Source organism: Cupressus sempervirens, chromosome 4, assembly GCF_028749045.1.
Source record: "Cupressus sempervirens isolate cs-2001-9-10 chromosome 4, ASM2874904v1, whole genome shotgun sequence".
Lineage (NCBI taxonomy): Eukaryota > Viridiplantae > Streptophyta > Pinopsida > Cupressales > Cupressaceae > Cupressus > Cupressus sempervirens.
In genome coordinates, this window is record NC_143121.1 from 354,282,724 (window position 1) to 354,303,467 (window position 20,744).

A 20,744-nucleotide genomic window follows, 5' to 3' on the forward strand; every position below is an offset into this window, starting at 1 on the left:
AAGTAGATGGAATGAGAATAATATATAGACAAGAAGAGGAAGAAGAATTACAAGTGCTTTGTCCACCTATAAGCTTGAAAAATCTGCAAATACTATGAGATAGACTATGAGTTCCTTTGTCTTCTTCATGCTCATGTGGATATACAAAACTTGACTAAAAAAGCTAATGAAGATGACCCATGTGGGGTCCCACCGGGCGTGCCAAAATGTATATGAGCAATGTTAGTATGCTAATAGAAACCAAATTTAAATAAAGCTTCTACAAACTAAAAAAAATTCATAAACTTCAAGATAGACTAAGATGAACTCTCAATTGAGAATATGAGCCATTAATGGGCTCTCTCAATGAGAAGCTCTCTTGTTGAGTGGCTTTATCTAAATGGATAGGATGTATGCTCAATATGCTTCCAAAGGCTTCAATGGATGATTGTGGATTTTTGGTGTGGATAGATGGCTTTAGTATGGATTTGGCTCTAGAAATAGCATTATAACTTTACTTCATGGATTGTGTTAAAATAGCTTGGGAGAGGATTCTTTAAATAGGCAAAGGGCTTGAGGGATCAAGGGCTAGGATGCAAGGATGGGAAAAAGCTCATGGAGGGCTTAGATTGCATGAGAGTAGAGCACATGGATTGTGCTTCCTTACAACCAATCAGGGAGTGACACATGTCATAGGGTGAGAGAATGGAGGAAAGGGGAAGGATGAGTCAACAAAAGAGGCTCAAGGGATAAAATCTTCATAAAGACCTTTCATAAGTGCTTTGTAAGAACATTTATGACTTTATGGGCTTTATAAAGTTTTGTGGTTGAAGATATTTGTGAGAGATACCATGAAATTTGAATTTGAGGGTTTAGGCGGGTTTTAAGCTTGCTTAGGGTTGTAAAAATGATTAGAGGATGGATTAGGATGGTTTAGGATTAGCTTAGGGATAGGCAAGTGGATGGCATTTAATGAGGGTGGGTGAAGGAAGAGATATTTGTTAACTTTGGCTTGGGTTAGTAAGTCTTAACCCATGTTTAGGGAATGTGACAAGGTTAGGAGGGGATTAGGATTAGGTTTAAAGACATCTTCTAGAAGAGTCTAGACTTTGGATGAGGATAAAGACTTTCTAGAATAGTCTAGAATTTCCTAGGATGAGGATGAAGACTTTCTAGAAGAGTCTAGAACTTCTTAAGATGAGGATAAATTAGATTTTTAGGAAATAAAGAAAGTTTTATTTATTTCAAGGGTCTGCGTTGAGGAGATATTTATTAAAACTTTTTTAATAAACATGAGGATTAATATTTAATCTTAATTAAATATTTTGAGTTGGGATTAGGGGTAGGAAATGATGGGATTAGCCTTTAATCAAAATTAAAGAAGGATTAGAAGATTTTGGAAGAGGTTAGTGGTCTTAAGGAAATTGGCCAAGTTTTGGGCAAAAAATAATTTTTTAATTTATTTTAGGATTTTTGGTCAATTTATTAATTAAATAATTAATAAATAAAGAAATAATGTTTAAATAAGATTTAAACATTTTTGGGAGGGATTCCTTAATTAAATATTTTTAATTAAGATAAAGGGATTTAATGGCATAAAAATAAGTAAATTAATTAAATAAGTAATTAATTAATAAATGATGATGTCATCAGGAATTTTTCAAAAAATAAAAATACTTTACTTTCTAAAGGTTTTTAGGTGTCTACAGTAACGAGTGTTAATCGAGCTCACTCTATTACCAAAGAGAATTCCCAAAAGTTAGTGTCAAGTGAGTTCACTTGGGAGAGAAAGAAAAATTAGCATGAAAACCAATGTTAACTGAGCTCACTTCATTAACAAAGGAAAATATATTTTTTTTAGTGTCTACCTAGAAGGGTTAGCTAATAAAGGATTTTCTTGTTTTGGCATATTGAGTTTAATAGTTTTATCTAATGGTTTTAGCCAACTTAGGAGATGAATATTAATTGTTATAAGTTGTATTCAAGCCAACTTGATAAAATTGTATGTATATATATGTATATATGTGTATATATATATATGTATGTATGTATATATGTATATGTATATGTATATGTATCTGTATATATATATATATATATATATATATATATATATATATATATATATATATATATATATATATATATATAAGGTCAAGTTGTGGAATTAAATAATAAAAAGGGTCTGAAGATAAGAAGATGCTTAGAGGAAGTTAATTGGAAGGATAAGAAGAATATCCTTGTGGAGATGCAAAGATTCATTCAATCAAGAAGGATCAACTATACAAGCCAAAATTGAGATATGAAAACAAAAATGATAAGTTCTCATAAACAATCAGGTCATATCATTGTTACTCTATATCCATTGTAGCAGTAAAAAAAATCTCTTAACAGAGTTGGCTTAACAACTATTTCTAAATCCTCTAATAGGGTGGCATTTCTACTTGAACTATCTTGAAGACCTCTAACAAGGCCACTCCTAAAAGGGTGATTAAATCCTTTAAATGGATCACACCTAATAGTTTTTTTATGTAACCTTTAATAGGGTTGGCTCCTAACAAGGCTCACTTTAGAAGAGTGAAAAATAGTAACTAGTTACAAATGGTGGTTTTTTCCAAATTAGTTTTTGACATTAAATCTTGGTGTCTCTTGTGTTCATGCTATTTATTTTATGTGTATGCAACTAAGTTAACTAAGGATAATCATAGTAAACATCTAAATTCTTAGTAGATAATGAGTTACAATATTTTCTCTACTGCAAACTAAGTGGCTATATGTCTTCCGAGTTACAATAAAATATAGTTTATTAGAGTGTATATCTTAAAGTTATATTAACATCTAAGGGATATAGGATTTATTTTTGTAGTAATTGATTCACCCCTCCTCTCTTATTTATTCCTCTTATGTTTGCAATTATTGGTATCAGAGCTTCTGGTGTTTATAGATAAGGTTTTAAGGACCTAAGCTAAAGATCAAGATGTCTTACAAAAGAGAGATTCCAAAGTTGAAAAGAGATAAATTTGTAGCATGGAAGGAACTTATGAAGTTGCATTTGGAAACCATTAGTGATTCAGGTTTGAAATATTTGGAACATCAACATAAGGCTCCTACTAGAACATTAACAGTTGAAGAGATTGCTAAAAAGAAAAATCATAACATCATGATGATTGACACTGCTTCTTCTCTTAACAATGTTGAATTTGATGAGGTCAAAGGTTGCAGTACTACTCATGAGATGTGGACCAAACTAAAAGATATCTATGGAGGAGATGAAAATGTAAGGAGAGCCAAAGCATAAAGTCATAAAGGCCATTTTTATTAGATGAAGATTAGAGAGAATGAAAACATTGCAAAATATGTTGAGAAAATCAAAGAAAGTGTAAGTGCAATCAAAGCCTCTAGAGGAGACATTGATGATAAAACATTAGTAACTAGGGTACTCAAAACCCTTCTTCCTATATATACAATTAGAGTTCCTACAATTCAAGACATGAGATGTGATACAAATAATAAAATAAATCTAGATGCTCTAGTTGGAAGATTGATATCCTTTGAGTTGGATAATTACGATTACTATGTTCCTAGTTCCAAAGGCATTGAGTCTACATTTGAAGCAAAGCTTTCACACAAGAAGAAAGCTGAACAATCTTATAGTGAAGATAAGGAAGAAAGTTCTGACAATGATCTTTAAGTAACTTAAGCCCTACTTTCAAGGAAATATCCCAAAGGAAGAGGAAAGTACAAAGGTAAAATTCCTCTAATCTATTTTTCATGTGAAGAAGTTGGTCACATTGCTGCAAGGTATTCGAATAGAGAATAAAAAGATGAAAATAAAAGTAGAAAGTACAAAGGAAATAAGAAATTTAAAATCTATAAGGACTACAAGGATAAGGTAAGAATCTTGTTTTATGGATAAAGATTTTGATAGGAGTGATAATGATGAAATGGTCTACATAGTTGTAAAAGATGAATTAGATAAGATGACACTTATTTATCATGTTAGTAAGAATGATACATGGATTATTGATAGTGATTGTTCTCACCACATGATTGATGAAAAATCCAAGTTTGAACATATATAACACTATGGGGGTGGAGGTGTGAGATTTGGAAATAATGACCCTTGTTGCATAAAAGGAAAAGGTGGATTGAATCATAATCTATTTAGTGTGGCATAGTTGAATAACATTAGATTCAATGTAGAATTCATGAATGATAAGGCCATGGAAAAATAAATCTAGTTGGGTCTAGTAATAAAAAAAGTTAACTTATTCTACCTAGATCTCAATGAAAGTTCATGTTTTATGGTTCAAGTAGAAGAAAGCTAGTTATGGCATAAAAGGTCATGTCATGTAAACTTTAAAACTTTGGAAAAGATAAGAAAAAATAAAATCTTAAGAGGTATTCCTAGTCTAAGGAAACCTAATATGGGTCTATGAAAAAATTGTCAAATTGGAAATATGGGAAAGACTAGTTTCAAAAGTAAGAACTATCATTCAGAAGAAATCTTGGATCTGGTTCATACAGACCTTTGTGGACATATTCGAATAGAAAGCTACAATGGAGATATTTATTTCATTTTATTTGTTGATGATTATTCTATAATGATGATTGTAATGTATTTGAAAGATAAGTTTGAAGCTTTTAAAAAATTCAAATGTTATCTAGCTAGAATTAAGAAAGAGATAGGAAACAAATTAAAGTGTCTAAGGTCAGATAGAGGAGGTGAATTCATCTCAAATGCATTCAATGAGTTCTACATGGAGAAAGGAATCAAAAGGAAAGTATCAACCATTGATACACCTCAATAGAATTGTATAGCATAAAGAAGGAATAGATCTATCATGGATTGTGTGAGAACCTTGATGATAGAAAAGAATGTTGCAATAAAATACTGGAAATAAAAAATTAGTACATCAGTTCATACCTTAAATAGAGTACAACTAAAAAAAGACTCAAATTGAACACCTTATGAACTATGCTATGGCTATAAACCCAATGAAAGTTAGTTGAAAGTATTTGGTAGAAAATGTTATATCTTGAAGGAGTTTAGGAAAGGTATATTTGATGTTAAATGTAATGAAGGCTTATTCCTAGGGTGCTCCTATAACAATAAAGCATATAAGTGTTTGAATCTAACAACTCATAAGATCATAGAAAATGAAGTTTTTAAGATTGATGAGTTTGCGAAACAGAGTGAAGAAGAGAGCAGAAAAGAACTTGAGGATTACAAAAGGTTGTGCATTATGAGCCTAATACATTGCTTAATCTAATTGGAAGCTAGGAATATTGACCCTCTAAGTCCCCAAAATCTCCAGAAGCACCCAAGTTTTAGCCAATGCAACCTGAGTCATAGTTTGGAGGACCCGAGTCTAAAGCAACTGAGTTACAACTTGTTACCGAGTCATTAGAAGGACTTGAGTCATAGATAGTGGGACCTGAGCTTGATCATGATGAGAAAAGTGAGACACGTTCCAAGTCCAAGGTACCTATATTAGCATGATATGTCAAAATGCACCATGCACCTAAGCAGATCATTGGAGACAAATCAGAAGGATCCATGACAAGGAACAAATTGAAAGGTACATTCTTTCTTATTGAATTTGAGCTTAGAAATTTTAAAAATTCTTTAGATAATTAAAGTTGGATTGAAGAAATAAATTATGAGATTGACCATATTGAAAGAAATAAGACTAGGACTCTTGTTCCTAGACCTAAGGATAAAAATGTGATTGGCACAAAAAGGTATTTAGAAATAATTTGAATGAAGATGGAGAATTATCAAAAAACAAAGCAAGGTTAGTTTGTAAATTTTATTCTCAAGGAAAAGGTATTGATTATGGTGAAACTTTTTCTCTTTTTGCAAGATTAGAAGGTTTTAGGACTTTACTTTCATATGAAGCACATAAAGGTTTTAAAGTATATCAAATGAATGTGAAATCTATATTCTTCAATGGAATTCTAGAAGAGGAAGTCTATATAGAGCAGCCTAAAGGTTTTGTAAATCCTAGCAAATGTGAAATGGTCTGTAAACTACACAAAGCATTATATGGTCTCAAACAAGCTCCTAGAGCTTGGTATGAAATATTTCATAGTTATTTGATGAAGATTGGTTTTCAAAGGATAAATGATAATAATAGTCTTTACATCAAAGAATGACCAAAGAAGAAGATATTGACTGGAGAGATTTTTGTGGATGATATATTGATTACTAGTTATGATGACTTATGTAAATCTTTTTTTTTAAGAAATGAGAAAGGAATTTGAAATGTCACTATTTGGGAAAGATCGTATCTACCTTACTCAATATCACTATATAAAGGAGATACTGAAGAAGTTTGGAAAGGAGGGTTGAAGACCAATTGGAAAAATTATGTCTATTGGACATAAGCTTTCCAAAAATGATCATTCTAAGGAAATAGATTAGACTATGTACATAGATCAATTATTGGTAAACTATAGTATGTTGTGTATATTAGGTCTGGCATTGCTCTTGTAGTTGGTATGGTGGAAAGATTTTTAGCTAATCTCAAAGAAAATAATATGATAGAAATAAAGAGAATCATGAGGTATCTAAAGGGTACTAAAGATTATGGCTTATGGTATAAGAAAGCAGGTAAATTAGATTTAAAAGATTTCACTGATATTGATTGGATAGGAAGTATTGATGATAGGAAGAGCACTAGTGGTGGAGAATTCTTTCTTGGTAAAAGACTAGTGTCTTAGACAAGAAAAAAGCTGAATTGCATCTCCCAATCAATCACAGAGGTAGAATATATTGCAGCAACAGTTAATTTTTCCAATATTGTTTGGTCCAAGCAATTGTTTTTGGGTATGAAAGTATAAATCAAGGAATGAGTGGTCATATTCTGTGATAAAACTAGTACAATTAAAATATCCAAGAATGTTATGATGCATACCAAGACCAAACACATTGAAATAAAATATCATTTTCTGAGAGAGCTAGTGCAAGACAAGGAATTGATATTGGAATATATAAATAATAAAGAAAAAATTGAAGACATATTCACCAAGCTATTACCTAAGGATGCATTTATGTATCTAAGAGGAAAATTTGAGGTTATTCCCCTATCAGAAGCTCACTAAACAAAATTTAACAATGCATCAACCAAAGCATGCTAAAGATCAATCCATTTGATGTAGTAATGAAAGAGGAGATTGCATATGAACCAGTACTTAAGTTACACTAAACCCTACAATGTTTATGGTCTATGGAATAATATGTCAAAGATGAAGAGAGTTTTGATGTCATAATTCTATGAAGATGTCAAAGAGGTAGAAAATTTGAAGTTGTTTGAAGAAATTTGTCTGATATGTTGAAGACATAAGAGTTTTTTGATAGAGGGAGAAGATTAAAGATAGAGGGAGTTCCCATTAACATAGGGAGCTCTCATGGATGAGAATTAGACTAAAACTAAGGATATTTTCCTTACTTTATTTTTCTTTAAAATTTCATTGTATTATGACATGTTGTGTTGTCATCAATTCCAAAGAGGGATATTGTTGAAAATAATTGATCAATTATATATTGTCTTTTACATTATATAAAAATCCATACATTCATTGGTCAGTGTTTGTTGAGCTTACTTGAATGATGAAGAAAGTTCTCTATGTCTGCCAAGAACTCTAGTATTTTCTAGGTTTAGATGTCTGTGTCTGCCGAGTTCATTTAGGAGACAAAAAAAAGTTGGCATAAAAAATAACGTTAACCGAGATCACTTGGTTAAAAAAGGAAAATGTATTTTGCTTAGTGTCTTTTGAGCATGGTCAGCTAAAAAAATATTTTCTTATTTTGGCATATTGAGTTTAATAGTTTTGTCTAATGGTTTCATCTTATTGAGTAGATGAATATTAACTTTTTAAAGTTGTATTCAATTTGAATTGATAAAAATTTGTAAATATGTGTGTGTGCACGTGCATGCATGTGTGTGCGTGTGTATACACATGCACCTGCACATGCTAGTGAGAGTGCGAGTGCAAGTGCGAGTGTGTGTGCATGTGCATGTGTGTGTGCATGTGCATGTGCCTATGCCTATGAGTGCCTGTGTGCGTGCATTTGTATGCGTGTGTGTGTGTGTGTGTGTGTGTGTGTGTGAGAGAGAGAGAGAGAGAGAGAGAGAGAGAGAGAGAGAGAGAGAGATTTAAAGTTGTGGAATTGAATAATAGAAAGGGTGTGAAGATAAGAAGATGCTTAGAGGAAGTGAATTGGAAGGATAAGTTGAATATCCTTGTGGAGCTGCAAAGATACATTCGATCAAGAAAGATCAAGAATAAAATCCAAAATTGAGATCTGAAATAAAAAATGATAAGTTCACATCAGCAATTAGGTCATATCATTGTTACTCTCTAACAATTGTACCAGTGAACTAAATATCTTAACAGAGTTGGCTTAACAACTATTTGTAAATCATCTAACAAGATGGAATTTCTACTTGATATGTCCTAAAGACCTCTAACAAGGCTAATCCTAATAGGGTGATTAAATCCTTTAACAAGGTGACACCTAATAGTGTGTTTTTGTAACCTTTAATAGGGTTGGCTCTTAATAGGGCTCACTTCAGAAGAGTGAAAAATAGTCACTTGTTGTAATTGGTGGTTTTTCTCAAATAGGGTTTCAACATTAAATCTTGGTGCCTCTTTTGTTCATGCTATTTATTTTATGTGTATACAAATATGTTAATTAAGGATAATCACAAAAATCATCTAAATTCTCAGTAGTTACAACATTTTATAGTGTAAACTGAGTGCATGTGTGTTTTCTGAGTTACAACAAAATACAATTTATTAGACTGTATATCTAAAAGTTGTATTGGCATCTAAGGATCTAGGATTTACTTTTGTGGTAACTAATTCACTCCTCCACTCTTAGTTACTCCTCTTATATTTCAAAAAAAAATTAACATAAGGTGGCAAAACTGTGGAAAATGACCCAGAGCAGTCAATTTTAAAGCTTTCACAACATCCCAAATAGTTAAATTTAACCTTAGGTTAAAGTTGTGAAGTGATGATAAAGAGCCAAAACAATAAAGTTAATAGATCACATTGTCGTATGGTTAAGCCATGAGAGAAGATTTCAACTTGTAAACCTGTGAAATGAAATAAGAGTTAGTAATCACAACACCGTCTATGGTAATGCAATTAAAAGCTTCTAAGTTGTGAAGCTGGAAATAGTAATTCAAGATAGTTGTGAAGAAGGGACAAGGGAAAAACTAAGAAAGATTGCTAGGATTTAATCATGATCATTGATTTAATTTTGATGATGGAGCTTTAAACCTACTGTGACTGTTGAGGTACGAATTATATGGATTTGGCACCAAGGTGACTCTTATAGATCAGAGAGGAATATGAACTATTTTGACGGTTTCTAACCATTTCTACTTTATTTCTCTGATGTATTGAATTGTAAATGATGATTGTTGGATTTTTGAGCAATTCAAGTGGTTTTTTAATGTAACTGATGAATCTTTAACTAGACAAGAACTATAAGAGGGGGCCTATATATGTGATTTTATAGGCTAATTTAAAGGTCAGCTAACTTTTGATGTGAAGTACTTTGTGTTCCAGAGAGAAGATTGATTGTGCTTTATCCCAATAATTCACTGGGTCTTTGCATGTGTGATTTTGGAACACCTCTCTAAAGTTAGATTAAGATCAATTAGCAAACATAGCTTTTTTTCTTTATTTTAATACAACAAACTTAAAGCAATTAGAGTATTTCTTGAAGTTGGGGGAGATACCTCTATGTTTTGTTTAAGGTTAGATTCGTTTGCATGTTAAATTTAATCATTTCAGTTTGCATCTCATACTTTATTGCATTACCAATGCTGAGGAGTCATAAGATGTGTGGATTTCTAGGATTGGCTAGGTTTAGGGTTTCAAACTCACTACTTGAGTTAGTTTTATCTAGGAATACCTTGGTTTTCCTTTTTAGTTCTCAGTCAAGAATATACCCAATTAGTTTAAGAAGTAAAAAAATTTCATTGAATAGAATTCATAAGAGAGTTGTATCTTTCAATTTAGAGGAAATCTATCAACTTGATGATGGATTATCTAACTGTTGGTAGATGATCGTCTGTTGCAAATATGCGTAATCGAGAGTTTATAAAAGAAGGATAATCTATTGATCAATAAAATCATAAGAATTTTTTTTAATAATTTTTAGATTATTTTACTTTTGTCTAAAATATCTTCTATAGAAGCATGTTTCATGACTTAAGTTTCTTGTTATTATGCGTTAGCTCTATCAATATTTTAATATATTCTATTATTTTTAATATGTAACTATTTAACATTGATTGTATATTTTATTCACTATTCTTTAGTGCTCTATTTAGCTGTCTACTAATATATTCTATGGTCTCTTTAATCCCTAAGTCCCTTTACTATCCAAGTAAAATGAAATTAACAAAAATTATTAATTATTGTTTTATTTTTCAATAACAATAATTTTTATTCAAACGTTTTTCATTGTTCCCTCTTTTTTTCCTAAATTGCTATGTTCAATCAGGTGAAATGTGAAACATTGGAAGTAAACCTTGTCTTAAAAAACTTGTATGAGAAATACCAAGATCCCTCTGTAAAAAAGGGTTTTGACTAGCATGTAGCAATGCACTTTAATGCATGAACCCATTTTGAAAATTTTTAGAATTAATTGGACTTTGTTTCACATTTTTCTAAGAGAAGGAACCAAATAATATGGATGTAAATTAATATTTTTTTTCAATATATGTGTTGAAAATGTAAAGCAAGTAGACAACTTAAATTACAATTTAAATGAAATAACAAGAAGATGTATGCTATGGATAATATCTAAAATGTAACAAGAACAAAATGAAAGAAAATAAAACTGAAATGAACTACCTTGACCAAAAGAGGAAAAGTAAAATCTACAAATTCTTCTATTATTCAATCATAAACTGATGAACAAATGATAAGTTATGGTACTAGATACCTATAGAAAGAAAGTCTGAAAATCTAATATCATTGGTACCGAGATGAAAAAGTAACCAAGTCAACCTAAGGATGAAGATGACTTAACAACTAGATTAACCTAGAGGGATGAAGTTAGCCTAAGTGTAAAAATAATAAGATATAGACTATTATATTAATAATCCTCCAATACATATACAAATGACAACTCATAGATTTATAGTGAAGATCATATTTGATCATTTGGCTTCTAAGAAAGATATTGATTTTTTTAGTCTAAGGAGGATGGTTTTAATATTTAATTATTGTAAAAATGATTTAGGAAAGGATTTTGCGAAGGCTAAGAGGGAGAGAAAGAAATCAAGGTCTAGAAATAAGATGTCCCGTATAACACCCAATTAGGAGGGAATGAAAAATAAGAACCTCAAAAAGGATTTGTCAGAAGAAGATGCTAATAAGAGTGAGTAGGATGTGAATACTTATTTAGAGGACAGTGGAATTTTATCCTCTTTGAAGAAATGAGCTATGACCAAGTTGACAAGCCCAAAATCCCTAATGCAAAAGTATGTATTTCTCCTACACTTTCTCCTCCCCTTGTGCCTCAAATCCCTGATCAAACTAGTAATGTGGATTCTATTATATTTATCAAGTCTTTTGATCCACCTCTATTTTTTGAGGCTAGTTCTAATACAAAGTGGGATATTATTTTTAAACACTTTTGGACTAAAGTAGAAATTTTCCAATACTTCTCACCACCTTTCAAATATAGATATTATTGGGGTCTCTGCTAATCCTAGGCTAGAGCCTAATTTTTCAATGTTAAATGTTTTAACAAGGAAATATACATGCAATTTTTTTCAAATTTATAAGGAAGGGGTTGTTGATTTTCACACAGCTATTAAATGGACCTTTCATGAGATAATTAAATGAATGAAAAACATAGAGGATCAGATAGTAAGAAAGAATTTTTTGATGTTTTTGATTACGTAAAATAGGTTTTATAGGGATCCTGAAACCCAAAGTTTTACAGTGAAAAGAGCTAAATAAAATAGTCTAAAAAAACAAAAAAACTGCCTCAAAAGGCCAGAGACAAAATAAGGCCCGAAGCCAGTGACCAAAGGCCAGAGAGGAAAGGACCGACAAGTAGGCTAGTGGTCGTCTGTATCTATTGCCTACAAGATTTCTATAGCATCATTATCCTTCTGACTAGCCACGCCCTCCTGAATCTTGGTAGGAGTGTTCATCTGGTTCCCCTAATTCACCTAGTCGTTGGCCTCTTTCTAAAGAACAACCCGGTTGAGTCCTTGCTCTATGTTCTGCTCTGCATCCCTTTCAACACTAGTGCTAGTTAGATAGTCCCCCAAATTGACAATGTTCTCATTCAAGGTATGAAGGGTGTCCACTATTTGTTTGGTGATTATCTTTCTCTTGGCTACCCACTTGGTCATTTCTTCCTCTGGCATCCTGGTCCTTGTAAGTTCCTTGGTTGTTGGGTTGGTTGCTCCTATCCTTCAAAGCCTCAATTTCCTGAAAAAGCTACTTGATGGACCAAAATTTGTCAATCAGACTGTTCTTTGCATTGTTTAGGAAGTTGAAGTTAGTTTCACGCACGTTGTCAGAGAGAACCAAAAGAGCAGGGTCAATGAGCTCATTGTATTGGGTGCTTTTGTCAAGGTCCTCCAGCATGTGGATTTTGACAAGTTCTCTAACAATACCCAAACTAACTTTGTTCCCATAGAAGTTCCTCCAGGCCCTCCTCTTATTCTTTTTGATAACCTACCCCGCTTTTTCAACCATGATTTCAATCATCTCCTCTGAGGGAAAAATGGGAACCTCCTAAGGAAAATTGGGTTGGGTGGGACTAGGGGGCACGTCAACAAGGTTGTTGGGATGTTCCTAGGGTAGGACTTGGTTTAGTTTTCTTTTCTTGGGGTTATCCTCGGGGTTCATAGGGGTCACCGCCTCCTTGTCATTTTCTCTCCCCTTAACTTCTTCCATCTCATTATCCTTCCCTGTCTCTAAATCCTCCTCCTCAGACTCTGTATCAAACTCCACTTCATCATCATTGGTCTCTTTCATCTCCTTGAGATGGGGAGAGGGGGGATTAGTGGAAGACATCTGGGGCTCTTCTTGCTAGGGATGCGAGGATCACGGGTAGCAAAGGTAACTTTGCAAGGGATGTCAATTTTCTCTAATTTCACTCTAAGCTCATCCTCAAAATCAGAACTGGTAGTGTCCTTCGAAGCATTGTCCGAAACCCCAATGGTTTTACCAATAGTGAGGGTTTTCAAGAACTCATAAACCAGAAGCAGGAGACCATCATGGAGGGCAGGGTTTTTAACAGGGCATTTGTTGAACCCCTTTATATTCTTGGCCACAGAGGTGAAAATGTAAAATGAAAGAGAAATTTTCACTTTGTGTCTAAAATGATTTAACAAAACAAAATGATGAGTCCTGATTCTATCAAACCTAGGGTCAAGAGTGACATATTCAATGATAATCCTGAGAACATACCTCCAAAATTTTTTGATGGACTTAATGTCGTAGAAGGTGTCAATCTTGACTAGTTTTCTTTTCTCCTTATCATCCTTGACAAAGTTGTTGACAGTGTTGGCAGACATCTTCTTGTCCCGATAGAAGTTCAAGCCATCCTAAGAAAGGCCAGTTACCTCCGCAATAAGACCCTCAGAGATTTGGTAGGAAACTCCATCAATTTTGACCCTACCATTTTTCCAGGAATCAACCATAGCTTCAGTGACCCCCGCATCAAAACCATGAAGCTTCTCCATGTATTTAGTTATACCACCCTTCTAGAGCTTTCTCCAGACCTTCCTCTTCTCTTTCCACCTCTCTACTTCGCCCCATGGCTCTCTTCTTATCGTTTCTCCCACCATTGCTGATTTTGGCTCAACTAACCCTAATCCACTAGTAGTTTTGCCAAATCCAGAGTAGCAGAAGGTGCTGAGAGTGAAAATGATTTTGCACTGGTTAATGGGTTTATTTTTGGCTTCCTTACACTCGTGTCTTCCGTACACGTGATTATGAAATAAAGGGGGTTCCGCATAACTCCAAATAATTCCCTTTTTAAAGTATGATTTAGCAAATCCTATCATCATTAAAGAGATGTTATGTTGGTGCCATGGATTTGCTTCTTTTGGATTAGCTCAGCTGCCGCCACTAGAAAAACATTATTGCTTCCCCACGTCATCACCGAGTTACTTACAACTGCTTTGTTGGCGAACCAGCCAACGACCGTGTTAGCTTCACGATAAATGTGGCTGACATGAAAGTTTTTAAATTTCCTTAAGTCTGATTTTAGGTCCTCAATAATGCTTTCAATGGTCCAGGAGGGTTTAGTGGCTACTAGAATGCAATTTATTATATTTAAGGAGTCACCTTCAAGCCACAACTACTCAAACCCTGAGGCCAGGGCCAACTTAACAATGAACCTAGCAGCACTGGCTTCAGCTAGATGATTGGTTTGGTGGCCAATAGGGGAAGAGATAGCAGCAATGCCACCTCTTGAATTATTTCTTATGATTCCTTCACATCTAGCTAGCCCTGGATTCCCCTTGGCCGCCCCATCAAAATTGGCTTTATGCCAATTCTCAGGGGGAAAAGACCAAATAGCCTCCTGTCTTCTTTTGGTGTTGTCTTCTTTCCTGACTTTATTGTTCCCTCCAACCTTAATGTCTCCTTCTCTGGTTATGGCATAGTTCTCTGTCATTAGGCCTTCAATTTTCTCAGCTATAATAACCTTAGGAGCTTCCCTATCTCTGAAAATCCTATTGTTGTGCTCCTTCCAAATTCCCCAACAGAAGTGTGTGAGGATCCAGGAGCTCAATAGATGAGATTTAAATCTTTGGTGGTGGCTTGTCCACTATCTAAAGAAATCCTGGATGCAAGCTAGAGGGCACCAATTGAAGTCCAAGTTAGTAGTCAAATGGTTCCACACCCTAGAGGAGAAGGGATAGTGGATGAACATATGATTAATCGTTTCCTAATCTTGCTTATAGAGGAAACATCTATTAGGTAAGATTTGGCCTATCTTGGCTAAATTATTCTGGGTGAGGATTTTATCTTGTAAGAGGAGCCAGAAAAAAATGTTTATCTTAGGCATAAGCCTAGGGATCCAGGCTTTGGCCCAAATAGGTTTCTCCTCTTTGTTCACTAGGGATAGATAGCCAGAGGCCACAGAGTAAAGGCCCCTTGAAGAATCACCACAAACTAAAGAGTCACCATTCTAGTTGGTGAAGATGACATTTAGAGAGGACATTAAAGGCTTGAGGCCCTACAAAAGATTAGCCAGATTGTGCCATTCATTACCATTTCTGTAGTTCCTAACCATCAAACCGTATCTACCAATAAGCTGGTCAGCCCACCTCCCAAAAATAGGGTGATTAATGAGGGGTTCTTGACATAGCCAGCTATCCTGTGAAAAATGAAAAATGTCTCCCATTCACACTTTCCATTTAGCCTTGGATTTTGCAAGGGAGAGGGCCTTCAAGATCCCATTCCAAATGTGGGATCTCGTCAATAGCTCAGCCCCTTGAAATATGGAGATAAGAGACTGTCTATCTAGGTATTTCTCAGCCAAAATATCCCTCCAAACACCTATGCTTTGGAAGATGCACCAAGGATGTTTAGCCAAAAGGGATTAATTAAGGTGAGAATTTTTTTCTAATACCAAGACTGTTGGAAATATTTAGGATAAGATAGGTTACTGAGAGGGGAGGGGTGAATCAATAACCTATAAAACTTTCAAATACTTCAGTATAAAAGCCATTCACCATTCATTCATCTAATCTACTGCATAACTGAAAGAACAAACATTCATTGTACATGTACACAGAGATTTGGTGACCCAGAAACCTTCCAATAGAAAGTAAAACTGGGGTGGGGATGATACCCACTAAACTTCAATACTACATTATAAAGTTGGCCGATTAAGGCTTACAATGATCACTTCTGATGATCTGCCCTGTTAGGAGCAAGTAGGACTACTAGATCCACCTTGTTAGAGGATTTACAAACATACACTAAAGTATGCACTCTGTTAGGAGATTTACAAAAGACTGTTAAGTCTACCCTGTTAAAAGATTTACAAACTGATTCACCTATTAGGATGAAGCAGTGGATTTGTTTGTAACTGTTGATAAGATCCCTTTTGCATTGATCACCTGATGTGATAGATATATCTTTTCTGCTCCTGTGTTGACCTTGCTGAATCCCTTTCTCTCTGCTGCTGATTCGCTTTCACTTTTCTCAAAATATAGCAATACCTTTTTACATGTGAACTTTACTCTCATATATATATGTATATATATTTTTTTACACATCATATATATTACAAAATGATATCATACATTACATATATACCATTCATTATTTACAAATGCAAGGTCGGCAAAAATATAAGTGAACAAAACATTACTCAGTCGGCCAGATAGTAGAAAACTTAGGTTCACTGAACTGACTCAGTGACCTTCTGATACTCAGCATCCACTAAATTAGTCAGCATCATCATGCACTTGGTAGAAGTGAAGGCTCGGTCCATACTAATCACCTAACGTAGTTCTAAACTCGGTAACCATAGGCAACTTGGTAGATGTATTATTACTTGGTAGAAACTATCTTCTTCGTTTACTTTGGTTCACTTGGTAAACACTGCTTTCTTTCATTTACGTGTTTCACTTGGTAAACACTGCTTTCTTTCATTTACCTTCTTCACTCGGTAAACACTACTTTCTTTCATTTACCTTCTTCACTCGTTAAACACTGCTTTTTTTCGTTTACCTTCTTCACTCGGTAAACACTGTTGAACTGCCCATTCACTCGGTATCCTCTGGAATGCTCAGTGTGAACTGTTTACCTACTGAATTTATAAGGTAATCGCTGAATGCTCGGTGTGAACTATAGACTAAGTGATGAGCTTGGTAAGCATTCAAAATCGAATAAGTGTTTGCATTAATGACAAATATATAATAATTCCAACAATCTCCCTCTTTGGTATTAGTGACAAAAACACTTATGAGTCAAAACTTATGTGCAAAATTTGACGTACTGATTTACATATATCTCCCCCATACAATATGCACATAGTATTTACTAATATCTCTATCTTTACATATGGCTTCCTATATTTACATCTATCTCTTCTTTGGTACTCTATCTCCCCCTTTTTGATAATAATGCCAAAGTAAACAATATGTATTTACACAAAAACACCAAAATGAGAGATAAACTTAGAATGTACCTTGAGAATAAGAGCCAAAGTCTTATCCCAATTATCTTGCAAAATTTTGCACGTGGAGAGTTCTATTTGAACTTTTGCTGAAAGTTTAATCAAATGATCTGCAACTAAAAAATTGTTGTCATGGATCAATGTTTTGGAGTAGACAATGTGTTTCTGCATTGTGTCCATGATAGGAAGAACCATATTTTGAATTTCAATCAAGGTTGATCTAATTCTTGCTTCCTCTCTCAACAATTCCGCCTACTTTTCTGACAAAAATTTGATTTTGAGATGATGGAATGAACTTGAACTAGGGTCAAGTTGCAGCTTTTGGGCACTAGCCTTCATATCCTCATCAATTTTATTTAATTTTTCTTTGATCTCCTTGGTATACTCGATAACATCACAAAGTTTGGCAAAAAATCAAGTTACATTATTAAAAGAATTTTCAAGATTGACCAAAATTGTGGTCAAATTTACTTGTTTTATTACAATATGCTGAGCAATGTGCTCAAGCACCTTATTATCAAATTTCTTTTCACCTTTTCAATCAGTTTGTCCTGACCAAAGGTGTCCTCATTGAATTTATTTACAACCTCTTCTAACTAAATCAAAATGTGTTGAGTAGAATCTACTTCAACACCTACAACTTCTATAATTATATTTTGGGCATTCCCAATTATTCTATATTCCTTATCCCTTTCAAACCTTAGCTTCTTCTGCGTAGCCTTCATCTCAATTAGTTGACTAGCATACCTCATTTCTTTAATGGTAGCATTTTTATAGTCAATCTTTGGAATTACTATCTCTGTGTCTAAGTCAATATCTTCAGGAATTTCTTTTCCAGTGATCATAAGTCTTAATGGTTGCTTTTGTTTGACTTCTGTGATGACTGGTTTGACCTTAGGAATAGACACAATAGTAGAGATGGAAGGACTAGCAGTGAAAATTAGGATTCTTGAGGATTGAGTGACAATAGGAGTATATACCAGATCAAAAACTGGAGTACTTGCCAAAAATGGTGATACACTCGGTAATGCAGTATCTGAACTAATTGGGTCTGAAGTAGATACAGATAATTCTGACAAAATTGTAGAACAAATTGGAATGGACAAAATTGTGGAACTTACTACTATACCGACTGATGATGATGGAGCTGAGGAGGCTAGCTCGGTAGCTAAAGAAGAGGGATGTAGCTCGGTAGATGAAGTGGTAGATACTTCCATTGATGATACCTAGAGCTGAGATGTTGCAGGTGCAGATGATAAATCTAATGTAGATGTTATCAAACCTACTGAAGCTGACTCCAACCTTGATGATGTCATAGTTTTAGATGGAGAGTGAGGAAGGGATGGAATAACTGTTGCTGCAATTTTCACCAGATCATCTTCCTCATTATCTTCCTCTTCAACTTCTACCTCTTTATCTTCCATTAGTGCATGTAGCTCTCCTAGTGAGACTGTGATGAATGGAGTGCTATCAAACTCATCATCGTTTTTGCTGTCATCATCTTTGATTTCCACTGGGTCTTCAATGTGCTTATGTAGATGATAGATGTTTTTCCACATGTTTGTAGCATCATTCACAACATGCTCAATGTCTTTGATCAAAATCAAACAGGTGTAGAATCGGATCATCATTCTACCTTCATGGCTTTTCATTTTAGTTTTTACTTCTGCTCTAGTGAGACATGGTCAAAGATTCTTCAGAGATTGCTCATAAATATCTTTTACCATTTGGGTGGTTGTTTCCCATCTTGGTTGCAATCTCTCTAGTAGTTCTTTTGATATTTGAGGGGCAATCTGGTCAGGGGAGTATTTCCATTTACCCATCTTACTAAGTACCAATTCCTCAATCTGCATTTTATCACCATCTGTTCTAGTTTCAAATTTCAATGCCTTGAAATTTGTGATGCTAGCTCCTTCTTCCAATATTTTGAGCCTTTGCTCGAATGTGGGTGCAGGCCTAACTAGTATAGGTTCCTGCTTACCTTTTCTGGTTCTTCTAGTAAATACTGCAATAGGCTTCTTCTTAGGTTTGGTAATGATTACCCTTTCTTTTTTGGCTGTTCGTCTACAGATTCTTCTTCTCCTTCTTTTTCTCCTCCTTCTTCTTCTTTACCTTCTTCATCTTCACCTTTTCCCTCGGTGAGCATAAGAGGACCGGTTGTAGTTTTCAATTTGGCTATTTTCCTCTTGCCCTTGCTTATGGCCTGTGATAGCTTGATTTCAAGCTCAATTCTAGCCTTACCTTCATCATAGGTTCCAAAAATTTGTTTCCTTGGGTCTACTGGCTCATTTACCAGTGCTTCTATGATATCTCTGGCTTCATCAATATTTACCTCATAGGGAAGAGGTTTCACCCATGCAACTCGACGTCTGACTGCTTGAATGTATACCTTGTCACAGTCAACCATGAAGCATACATCATCCTTATAATCTTCAACAAGCTTGGGAGAAATTCTAAATCTGTTATTCATCCTTTCCTTGAAGTCTTCAAAATAATTATCCATAATACTATCAAAATTTTCACCCATCTCTGCTACAAACTGATTTATTTGATACAAAATTGGAATGTCTTTTCTCCATTCTACTATTCCTTTTGATGGAAAGAATTTTTGTACATAGAAAAATAAACATATTAATAGAGAACCAAATTTATAGGGGTTATTCTTTGAAGTCCTTATGCTATCCATATTTTTATTTAGCTATCTCAGCATTACTTTCAACAGATCAAATTCAAGGTTTTTCTTTACAATCTTGAGGGCCAAATCCACAGCTTCATAAGGTACACTATTTAATCTGCTGGAACTGTATAATTTATATGCAATTATATGAATGCCAAATCTTAATTCCACATTAGGTATAGTGTTGACTTTTTTACCTCTACCATCCCACTCGGCTAGGGTTTGTTTCTATAGCTCTTCCCGACCTAGGGTTTTGGTGGTTTTGGTGGTTTTGGTTTTGTTGAGCATAGGGAGACCCATGATTTTGTGAATCATCTTCTTTGTTATCACTACGGGTTGCTCCAACCAAAACTGACCATTATGCACCCGACTCAGGATATACCTAATCCATTTGGTTTGGAAGTTTCTAAGCATATCCTAGAGATATGAGTCAAGCCCTTGGTTTCCAGATGCTTGAATTCAGGTTTCAGAGAGCCATCTATACTCATTTCACCTAAGGCATTGTCCATCTCTAGGTTTCTATTTTTTTGAATAGAACATTTGAAATGAGTACTAATATCATTGATAAGAAGTACCTTGGGTGGTATTTGTGATTGAGCTCCATTTGGGTCGAGTGATTCTGCAATGGCAGGAACAATCTTGAAGTTGAGTGCTTTCCATTATGTATTCTTTACCAACATTTCTGAACCTCTTTTCGCCTTGCTGCTGGTGCTTGTGGATGCCATTGTTGCTCGGTAAATATAAGAAAAACCTTGAACAAATTCTTTGCAGGAAGTTCACTTGGAATCACTTGGGATTTTCTCTAGATTCACTAGAAATCTTTTAGCTCTGATTATTCTTAAGTCGCGGTGAAAAATGAAATCGAATTCTGCCCTTTTGATAGAAATACTGTCA